This window comes from Antechinus flavipes, chromosome 1 (genome assembly GCF_016432865.1).
Source record: "Antechinus flavipes isolate AdamAnt ecotype Samford, QLD, Australia chromosome 1, AdamAnt_v2, whole genome shotgun sequence".
Taxonomy (NCBI): Eukaryota; Metazoa; Chordata; class Mammalia; order Dasyuromorphia; family Dasyuridae; genus Antechinus; species Antechinus flavipes.
The window spans coordinates 718,644,013-718,655,923 of NC_067398.1; positions in this window are offsets into that span (position 1 = coordinate 718,644,013).

Sequence of the window (11,911 nt, forward strand, 5' to 3'; positions counted from 1 at the left end):
AGAGAGAGACAGAAAGAGACAGAGAAACAGACAGAGACAGAGAGAAACAGACAGATAGAAAGAGACAGAAAGAGACAGAGAGAAACAGAGACAGAGAGAAACAGAGACAGAAACAGAGAAACAGAGATAGAGACAGAGAGAAACAGACAGAGAGAAACAGAGACAGAAAGAGACAGAGAGAAACAGACAGAGATAGAAAGAGACAGAGAGAGACAGAGAGAAACAGAGACAGAAACAGAGAAACAGAGATAGAGACAGAGAGAAACAGAGACAGAAACAGAGAGAAACAGAGATAGAGACAGAGAGAAACAGACAGAGAGAAACAGAGACAGAAAGAGACAGAGAGAAACAGACAGAGATAGAAAGAGACAGAAAGAGACAGAGAGAGACAGAGAGAAACAGAGACAGAAACAGAGATAGAGACAGAGAGAAACAGAGATAGAGACAGAGAGAAACAGAGATAGAGACAGAGAGAAACAGAGACAGAAAGAGACAGAGAGAAACAGACAGAGACAGAGAGAAACAGACAGAGATAGAAAGAGACAGAGAGAAACAGAGACAGAAAGAGACAGAGAGAGACAGAAAGAGACAGAGAGAAACAGAGACAGAAACAGAAACAGAGATAGAGACAGAGAAAAACAGAGACAGAGAGAAACAGACAGAGATAGAAAGAGACAGAAAGAGACAGAGAGAAACAGAGACAGAAAGAGACAGAGAGAAACAGAGACAGAAACAGAGAGAAACAGAGATAGAGACAGAGAGAAACAGAGATAGAGACAGAGAAAAACAGAGACAGAGAGAAACAGACAGAGATAGAAAGAGACAGAAAGAGACAGAGAGAAACAGAGACAGAAAGAGACAGAGAGAGACAGAAAGAGACAGAGAAACAGACAGAGACAGAGAGAAACAGACAGATAGAAAGAGACAGAAAGAGACAGAGAGAAACAGAGACAGAGAGAGACAGAGAGAAACAGAGACAGAAACAGAGAAACAGAGATAGAGACAGAGAGAAACAGACAGAGAGAAACAGAGACAGAAAGAGACAGAGAGAAACAGACAGAGATAGAAAGAGACAGAAAGAGACAGAGAGAGACAGAGAGAAACAGAGACAGAAACAGAGAAACAGAGATAGAGACAGAGAGAAACAGAGATAGAGACAGAGAGAAACAGAGACAGAGACAGAGAAAAACAGAGACAGAGAGAGAGAAACAGACAGAGATAGAAAGAGACAGAAAGAGACAGAGAGAAACAGAGACAGAAAGAGACAGAGAGAGACAGAAAGAGACAGAGAAACAGACAGAGACAGAGAGAAACAGACAGAGATAGAAAGAGACAGAGAGAAACAGACAGAGAGAGACAGAAAGAGACAGAGAGAAACAGAGACAGAAACAGAGAGAAACAGAGATAGAGACAGAGAGAAACAGAGATAGAGACAGAGAGAAACAGACAGAGATAGAAAGAGCCAGAAAGAGACAGAGAGAAACAGAGACAGAAAGAGACAGAGAGAGACAGAAAGAGACAGAGAAACAGACAGAGACAGAGAGAGAGAAACAGACAGATAGAAAGAGACAGAAAGAGACAGAGAGAAACAGAGACAGAGAGAGACAGAGAGAAACAGAGACAGAAACAGAGAAACAGAGATAGAGACAGAGAGAAACAGACAGAGAGAAACAGAGACAGAAAGAGACAGAGAGAAACAGACAGAGATAGAAAGAGACAGAAAGAGACAGAGAGAGACAGAGAGAAACAGAGACAGAAACAGAGAAACAGAGATAGAGACAGAGAGAAACAGAGATAGAGACAGAGAGAAACAGACAGAGAGAAACAGAGACAGAAAGAGACAGAGAGAGACAGAAAGAGACAGGGAAAAACAGAGACAGAGAGAAACAGACAGAGATAGAAAGAGACAGAGAGAAACAGACAGAGATAGAAAGAGACAGAGAGAAACAGACAGAGAGAAACAGAGACAGAAAGAGACAGAGAAACAGACAGAGACAGAGAGAAACAGACAGAGATAGAAAGAGACAGAGAGAAACAGACAGAGAGAGACAGAAAGAGACAGAGAGAAACAGAGACAGAAACAGAGAGAAACAGAGATAGAGACAGAGAGAAACAGAGATAGAGACAGAGAAAAACAGAGACAGAGAGAAACAGACAGAGATAGAAAGAGACAGAAAGAGACAGAGAGAAACAGAGACAGAAAGAGACAGAGAGAGACAGAAAGAGACAGAGAAACAGACAGAGACAGAGAGAAACAGACAGATAGAAAGAGACAGAAAGAGACAGAGAGAGAAACAGAGACAGAGAGAGACAGAGAGAAACAGAGACAGAAACAGAGAAACAGAGAAACAAAGATAGAGACAGAGAGAAACAGACAGAGAGAAACAGAGACAGAAAGAGACAGAGAGAAACAGACAGAGATAGAAAGAGACAGAAAGAGACAGAGAGAGACAGAGAGAAACAGAGACAGAAACAGAGAAACAGAGATAGAGACAGAGAGAAACAGAGATAGAGACAGAGAGAAACAGACAGAGAGAAACAGAGACAGAAAGAGACAGAGACAGAAAGAGACAGAGAGAAACAGAGACAGAAAGACACAGAGAGAAACAGAGATAGAGACAGAGAGAAACAGACATAGAAAGAGACAGAGAAAAACAGAGACAGAGAGAAACAGACAGAGATAGAAAGAGACAGAAAGAGACAGACAGAAACAGAGAGAAACAGAGACAGAAAGAGACAGAGAGAAACAGACAGAGACAGAGAGAAACAGACAGAGAGAAACAGAGACAGAAAGAGACAGAGAGAAACAGACAGAGACAGAGAGAAACAGACAGAGATAGAAAGAGACAGAAAGAGACAGACAGAAACAGACAGAGAGAAACAGAGACAGAAAGAGACAGAGAGAGACAGAAAGAGACAGAGAGAAACAGACAGAGACAGAGAGAAACAGACAGAGATAGAAAGAGACAGAGAGAAACAGAGACAGAAAGAGACAGAGAGAGACAGAAAGAGACAGAGAGAAACAGAGACAGAAACAGAAACAGAGATAGAGACAGAGAAAAACAGAGACAGAGAGAAACAGACAGAGATAGAAAGAGACAGAAAGAGACAGAGAGAAACAGAGACAGAAAGAGACAGAGAGAAACAGAGACAGAAACAGAGAGAAACAGAGATAGAGACAGAGAGAAACAGAGATAGAGACAGAGAAAAACAGAGACAGAGAGAAACAGAAAGAGATAGAAAGAGACAGAAAGAGACAGAGAGAAACAGAGACAGAAAGAGACAGAGAGAGACAGAAAGAGACAGAGAAACAGACAGAGACAGAGAGAAACAGACAGATAGAAAGAGACAGAAAGAGACAGAGAGAAACAGAGACAGAGAGAGACAGAGAGAAACAGAGACAGAAACAGAGAAACAGAGATAGAGACAGAGAGAAACAGAGATAGAGACAGAGAAAAACAGAGACAGAGAGAAACAGACAGAGATAGAAAGAGACAGAAAGAGACAGAGAGAAACAGACAGAGAGAAACAGAGACAGAAAGAGACAGAGAGAGACAGAAAGAGACAGAGAGAAACAGACAGAGACAGAGAGAAACAGACAGAGATAGAAAGAGACAGAGAGAAACAGACAGAGAGAAACAGAGACAGAAAGAGACAGAGAGAAACAGACAGAGATAGAAAGAGACAGAAAGAGACAGAGAGAAACAGAGACAGAAAGAGACAGAAAGAGACAGAGAGAGACAGAAAGAGACAGAGAGAAACAGAGACAGAAAGAGACAGAGAGAAACAGAGACAGAAACAGAGAAACAGAGATAGAGACAGAGAGAAACAGAGATAGAAAGAGACAGAGAAAAACAAAGACAGAGAGAAACAGACAGAGATAGAAAGAGACAGACAGAGACAGAGAGAAACAGAGACAGAAAGAGACAGAGAGAGACAGAAAGAGACAGAGAAAAACAGAGACAGAGAGAAACAGACAGAGATAGAAAGAGACAGAGAGAAACAGACAGAGATAGAAAGAGACAGAGAGAAACAGAGACAGAAAGAGACAGAGAGAGACAGAAAGAGACAGAGAAACAGACAGAGACAGAGAGAAACAGACAGATAGAAAGAGACAGAAAGAGACAGAGAGAAACAGAGACAGAAAGAGACAGAGAGAGACAGAGAGAAACAGAGACAGAAACAGAGAAACAAAGATAGAGACAGAGAGAAACAGAGATAGAGACAGAGAAAAACAGAGACAGAGAGAAACAGACAGAGATAGAAAGAGACAGAAAGAGACAGAGAGAAACAGACAGAGAGAAACAGAGACAGAAAGAGACAGAGAGAGACAGAAAGAGACAGAGAGAAACAGACAGAGAGAAACAGACAGAGATAGAAAGAGACAGAGAGAAACAGACAGAGAGAAACAGAGACAGAAAGAGACAGAGAGAAACAGACAGAGATAGAAAGAGACAGAAAGAGACAGAGAGAAACAGAGACAGAAAGAGACAGAGAGAGACAGAAAGAGACAGAGAGAGACAGAGACAGAGAGAAACAGAGACAGAAAGAGACAGAGAGAGACAGAAACAGAGAAACAGAGATAGAGACAGAGAGAAACAGAGATAGAAAGAGACAGAGAAAAACAAAGACAGAAAGAGACAGAGAGAAACAGAGACAGAAAGAGACAGAGAGAAACAGAGACAGAAACAGAGAAACAGAGATAGAGACAGAGAGAAACAGAGATAGAAAGAGACAGAGAAAAACAAAGACAGAGAGAAACAGACAGAGATAGAAAGAGACAGACAGAGACAGAGAGAAACAGAGACAGAAAGAGACAGAGAGAGACAGAAAGAGACAGAGAGAAACAGAGACAGAAAGAGACAGAGAGAGACAGAAAGAGACAGAGAGAAACAGAGATAGAGACAGAGAGAAACAGAGATAGAAAGAGACAGAGAAAAACAGAGACAGAGAGAAACAGACAGAGACAGAAAGAGACAGACAGAAACAGACAGAGAGAAACAGAGACAGAAAGAGACAGAGAGAGATAGAAAGAGACAGAGAGAAACAGAGACAGAAAGAGACAGAGAGAGACAGAAAGAGACAGAGAGAAACAGACAGAGACAGAGAGAAACAGACAGAGATAGAAAGAGACAGAGAGAAACAGACAGAGAGAAACAGAGACAGAAAGAGACAGAGAGAGAAACAGACAGAGATAGAAAGAGACAGAAAGAGACAGAGAGAAACAGAGACAGAAAGAGACAGAGAGAGACAGAAAGAGACAGAGAGAGACAGAAAGAGACAGAGAGAAACAGAGACAGAAAGAGACAGAGAGAAACAGAGACAGAAACAGAGAAACAGAGATAGAGACAGAGAGAAACAGAGATAGAAAGAGACAGAGAAAAACAAAGACAGAAAGAGACAGAGAGAGACAGAAAGAGACAGAGAGAAACAGAGACAGAAAGAGACAGAGACAGAAACAGAGAAACAGAGATAGAGACAGAGAGAAACAGAGATAGAAAGAGACAGAGAAAAACAAAGACAGAGAGAAACAGACAGAGATAGAAAGAGACAGACAGAGACAGAGAGAAACAGAGACAGAAAGAGACAGAGAGAGACAGAAAGAGACAGATAGAAACAGAGACAGAAAGAGACAGAGAGACAGAAAGAGACAGAGAGAAACAGAGATAGAAAGAGACAGAGAAAAACAGAGACAGAGAGAAACAGAGAAAAACAGAGACAGAGAGAAACAGACAGAGATAGAAAGAGACAGAAAGAGACAGACAGAAACAGACAGAGAGAAACAGAGACAGAAAGAGACAGAGAGAGACAGAAAGAGACAGAGAGAAACAGACAGAGACAGAGAGAGAAACAGACAGAGATAGAAAGAGACAGAAAGAGACAGACAGAAACAGACAGAGAGAAACAGAGACAGAAAGAGACAGAGAGAGACAGAAAGAGACAGAGAGAAACAGACAGAGACAGAGAGAAACAGACAGAGATAGAAAGAGACAGAAAGAGACAGAGAGAAACAGAGACAGAAAGAGACAGAGAGAGACAGAAAGAGACAGAGAGAAACAGAGACAGAAACAGAGAGAAACAGAGATAGAGACAGAGAGAAACAGAGATAGAAAGAGACAGAGAAAAACAGACAGAGACAGAGAGAGAAACAGACAAAGACAGAAAGAGACAGAGAGAAACAGACAGAGACAGAGAAAGAGACAGAGAGAAACAGAGATAGAGACAGAAAGAAACAGAGAGACAGAGAAACAGAGACAGAGAGAACCAGACACAGAAAGAGACAGAGAGAAACAGACAGAGACAGAGAGAAAGGGCAGAGACAGAAACAGAGAGAGAGGAAAGAGATAGAAAGAAAAGAAAGAGAGGGGGAGGAAGAGAGAGGAAAGGAAGGAAGGGAGAAAAAGGAGAGGGAGGGAATGATGGAGAGAAAGGGAAGAAATAGGAGAGAAATGGAATCGAGACAAGAGAGGAGTGAAGGAGAGAAAAGGAAGAGAAAAGAAAGAAAGAGGAGAAAAACAGACTCGAGACAGGAGAGAGAGTGAAGGAGAAAGGAAAGAGGGAGGAGAGAGACAGAGCGAGTGAGACAGACAGAGACAACTTTCCAACTCAGCGTCTCCGAGGGCAGTAAGGGCTGAAGGGATTTGCCTTGAGAGAAAAGATGGGAATCTTCCTTTTTTCTGCAGCTGGCTCAGTCTACTGTGAATTAGTGGAAAGAACGCATGAAAAAAAACATTTATTGAGCGCTTACTGTGTGTCAGTGCTGAGCTCCGCCCTGTGGAGAAGAGTTGATTTTTGAATTTGGAAAAAAAGGAATAAAAAAGTTGTGGCCTTCCCTGAGCTAACACCAGGGGACGCCTGTAGAGGAGGAAATGTGGCTCAGGGAGGGATGGCCTTTCCTGCACCATTCCGCGCTACAGCAGCTCCCAATTATATTATTAGGAATAAGAATGGTCCCCAAACCTCAGTGTCTGCAGAGCCCTCTGCTCCCCTAAGAGAGAATCACCTCTGCCTCCACCAGACTGTCACCCAGCCTCTACTTGAATAGCTCCCATGATGGGGAGGTCACTACCTCCCAAGGCAGCCTGCCGCAGCGCCAGCTCTGATCTTAGATCCCTGAGTCTGCTTCGGAAATACAGACCCCCAGCTCCCCTTCCCGCCTCTGGGTGGCAAAAGAAAGGGCTGCAAGGGGGGTGGCTTGGGCCTGGACCCTTTCCCAGTACAGAGATTCCAGGAAGAGCTCACCAGGGAGAGACAGGGCCTGCAGGGGTAGAGAGGATCCACGGGGAGCCGGCTGCTGCCGAGGAGGGATGGTCCGGGATGGGAAGGCCCCAGGAATAGAGGGGGGCCTCCAGGGCGAGAAGATGCGTACGGCTCAGAAAGGGACAAGGGCCCTTCGCGTCTGTGCCCGCTGCTCCTCCCCCAAACCTTCTCCCAGCCAAGGGACAGACCCAAGTTCCTTCGACAGAGGCCGTCCTCCCTCTTGCTCGTCCTCTGTAAAACGGAGGAATGATCAAACTTTGACTCTGTGACTCACAGGCTGCTGTGAGGAGAGGCCTTTGTCAACCTGAAACGCTATAAAATACAAACGATTGCTCTTCATTAGCATAAGACGCATTTGGCGAGTGCCCAGGGCCAGTACTTTGTCGAAATGAAATTTCTAACACCTATCGATATAGACGAGATCGATAACCAATCTTAGCGATAAAGAACCGACTGTACAATCAGCCCATCGCCTGGTCGGAGAAAAGCTCGGAATTAATACGAAATCAGCAGATGAAAAATGAGAAGAGATGCAGTTAAAACAACCCCTCCCCGACCTATTTGAACAAGTTAGGAGGAAATGGATAAAGGAAAGGACATCGACACCGATTCTAACCATTTGTGTCCAGAAATTTAACTGGTATAAATCAACTCCGGCAATGATGAGATCCCAAAGAACAAAGCCTTCCGGCGTGAACTAGTCCATCGATTTGCAGACGGGGAGGGATGTGTCAAGCGCGGTGTCGAGGAAAGGGATGCTGGGAGATTGTGAGCCTCCTCAATTGCCTCATAAAACAAAGAACAAAGCTTGGCGGGATCCCCCGACTTACCTGCGGCATCTCCGCGGGCATTTCAGATGAAATTGGAAGGAGGGCAACAAATAGGGCGAAGGTGACAAATCATATAATGATTTGTGACTTGTCATGGCATCAACGGGTTTCTCAGAAAAGCCCGTTTTCTGAGGCAGCTAGGGGATTCAGTCCTGGGGCTTGAAGTCGGAGAGGTCAAATTCAGCCTCACTTAGTAGTTGTGTGACCTTGGTCAAGTTTTCACCTCAGTTTCCTCAAATGTAAAATGGAAATAATAATGCACCTACCTCTCAAGCTGGAATGAGATCAGATGAGGCCTTTGTAAAGCGCTTAGCACAGTGCCTGGCATACAGTAGGCATTTAATAAATGTTGATTGCCTTTCTTGCTTCCTCCCCAAGTATCACAAACTTGCTGCTCTGTACCGCTGGGCTTCTTCTCCGCCGAAGGTTCCCTGAGCATCCACGCTATTGGACGGTCCTGGGTTCGAGACCTGCCACTCAAGGCTTGTGGACAAGAGGGAGACTCAGCAGGAAGTCACTGACCTGAGTTTGGGGTGGGGTCCCAGACTCTATGACCTTGACCAAGTGACATTTTCAGCCTCTGTTTCCCCATTTGTAAGAGACAGAATAATCTGTAGGGACTCGGGGGGGGGGGATGTAGACATTTAAAGAAATTGGAAACCAGAGCCTAAAGCCCACCACGGTGATGATCACAGCTCCCCTTTATATGGCGTTCGCTGCTCCCCAGGGTCACATGGTGGTAGTGGGGGGAGCCCAGGGCTTGTGACCGAGGGTCCTTTCATGAGTTCCAGACAGCAGTGCCCTGACCCCCCCATGGCCGGTCATTTCCGGGGGCTGGTGGGGGGGCTTATGGGCCGAGCGGGGAGCTTTCCTCGCAGTGGGCTGGGGCGCTCTCCACTCCCCCGCAAAGGCACCGTGCACCGCGCCCTGCTCCCAGACAAAAGTCCCATCTCCCACCACCGGGCCTTTGCAAAGGCGGTGCACCCCCTGGTAACCGTCCCTCACTCAGCGTAGCTGCCTTCGAGCTCCCTCCGGGGAGCCTTTTTGCATCCCCTCCATCACTAGAGCCTCGGCAGCCACGTCCCTGCGTGTGCAGCCATGTACGGGCCCCCTGAGGTGCAGGTACGGCCTCATGTGTAGACAGACTACATGACCCCAGATGTGTGAGTATGGTTGGTGTGTAGGCGGACGTATACAGAACGGCCGCCCCCTCCCCCCAGGCTTTGGACTCCCGGTCCTGTCCATGGTGGGTCCCCCCCACGCCTTGTAGGTGTGAGCTCCTGACAGTTAGCATCCTGGGCCCCCAGTGCCTGGAACCTCGTAGGTGCTTAACAAGTGTCAGTTGCCTGTGAGTGACCATGTGCAGAGGCTCCGGCCTGGACTCTGGGTGGCCGTATGATGAGAGAAGCCCACCTCTCCCTCCCTTGGGGCTGGGGGCGCCCAGCCAAAGTAGGCGGGCCAACCTCTCCTCCAAGATTCCGCTCCTTTAGAAGTCAATAAACACTTATTAAGTGCTTACTGTATACAACGTGCTAGGTGCTGAAAATAAAACTATGGAGGGAAGGGCCTGCTGCAATGTGGCTGGCGTGCAGTCTGGAGAGGAGTGAAGGCAACAACCCCAGCACTGGGGGATTTTACCCCTCACAAAGGGTTGAGGATTCTTCTTTATATCCCATGCTGCACACAGTAGGTGCTTAATAAGTGCCCCTTGGCCAATTTGGTCCTTCCCTCAATGCAAGCATTATCCCCCTAATTTTTCAGGGAAGAAAGGATGGGGGAGGGGTTCACCAGCTGGCACTGGGCCATGGGACCTGGCGACGCCCCTCCCCCTTTTCTTGAGCGCTGCCACAGCCTGGCTGTGCTGGAGGTGAGACTCGGCCAGGTCTTTCTGCTCCTGAGGAGAGGGGCCCCCCAGGCCTGGGGCACATCGATGAGTGCCCGCCTCCTGCCCGATCCTGGGGGTGCAGGTGCTGGCAGTCTGGGGGGGGCTTCTGAGACTGGGGGACTGAGGCAGGGGGTCAGATAGGGATCAGATGGGGGTCAGATGGGGCGGGCTGAGGTAAGATGGTCACAGTGCGGGGGACGGAAGAAGCCTCAGTGAATAGCCTATGCTTCCCTGATTGGTGGGAGGTGTTTGGGGGCCTCCCCCTCCAGAACTCTCAGTATCTGTCCGTCAGAACCACCCCCCCCATAGACGCCCTCTCCCCATCCCCCCCAAGGAGGGCCGGCCTGAGCACAGTGTTTCCTGAGGACACCGCTCCCCCCTCCCCCCTCCTGCCCCACTTTGGCCACGAGGAGCCAGGGCCCCTGTGGGAGCCCGAACAGCGGCTGGGGAGGGAGGGAGGGGCGAGGCTGGCACGGGGAGGTGCCCCCCCCTCAGGAAAAGGGAAGCGTGAAAAGAGTCGCCCCCAGGGAGATGCTGCCCTGGGGGCTGGAGACACAGGGGCTGGGGGGGCTGCCCTGGGCTGCGGGCCTCCTGCTCCACACCCGCCCCCGCCCCCCACAAAGCTCCTGAGACCTCCCAGGGAGGGGTGGACACCTCATGTGCCCGAGCTCCGGCCTCAACGTCCACTGGCGCAGCAGGAGCCCTGCGGCTGCAGAGGCCCGGGGAGAGCCCAGCTCCGCCTCCGGCTCCCTGAGGGTCCCCTCTGGGCCCCGGCTCCCCTTCTGCCGGCCTCGTCCCCTCCCAGGCCGCTCTCGGCCACTACGCCTGGCACAGCGCCCGCGCTCAGGGCGGGCACAGCTCCGCCCCGGCCCTTCCGGCCCTTCCTCCCCTCCTGGAGCGCCCGGCCTCCCCTCTGATCTCCCATTTTACAGACGGAGAAACTGAGGCGGGGGCAGAGAGACTCAGATGAAAACACGCACAAATCTGGAGCCCGATGTCCCCCAGACTGTGCGCGCAGGGCCAGTGGAGGGGGAGGGGCTTCGGCCGCGCCGCAGGCCCGGCTCAGGGGGTTCTCGGTTCTCTCGGAGAGAGTCTCTCAGGGCCTCCTGAGAAGGGCCGGGCAGTGGCGAGCCCTGGAGCCTCCTGGGGGAGGGGCTGCTAGCGGCCGGATCAAGGGCGTCCTCGCCCGAGGGGGTCCATGGGACGGGGCAGGGCCATGGCAGCCTCAGAGGAGGCCTGGACAGGAGCAGCTGAAGGAGGAGCCCGGAAGGAGGAGCCCGGAAGGAGGAGCCTCGGAAGGAGGAGCCCTGAAGGAGCCAGTGCACTTGCCGCCCACAGTGACCGCCACCTTGGTCTTCTCAGGCCCCTTACCCCGACCTTCCATCCAACCTGCCTCTGGTCACTTACAGGACCCAGGCCAGAGGCTGCGAAAGGGGGAAGGACCCGTGGATGCCGTTAGTTCAGCCCTGGCTGGCTGGCCCAGTGGTCAGCGCCTCTCTCAGACCCTTCCCCAAGGGCTGGGCCTCGGGGGACAGCGGGCCAGACTCTTTCCAAGTGCCTCCTGGGGAGGTCGGGAGCCTTCAAGCAAGGGCCGGCTATTGGCCGGGGAGGGCGGGAGGATTTCCGTTGGGGCGTGAATTAGCCGATTTTTGATTACATAATATGCCAAGACTTGCGGAATGAGGAGCCCCAACCCCCATCCAAAGAAAGATCCACGCCCATTTTCATCTGGGGAAACTGAGGCACAGAAATCCCCCCCCCCTTTCACGCAGAGGGTCCCCCCCCTCCAGCTCACAAAGGTTCCGCACTGCCCTTGCCCCAGGTGAGGGCTGGGGGAATGAGGTTGTTCTCGGGAGTCCTCCCTTGCCCGCCCTCCCTCCTCCTTCCGCTCCGACCCCGCTGGGACAAACTGCCGAGAAATAAGCGTGGCTACCGG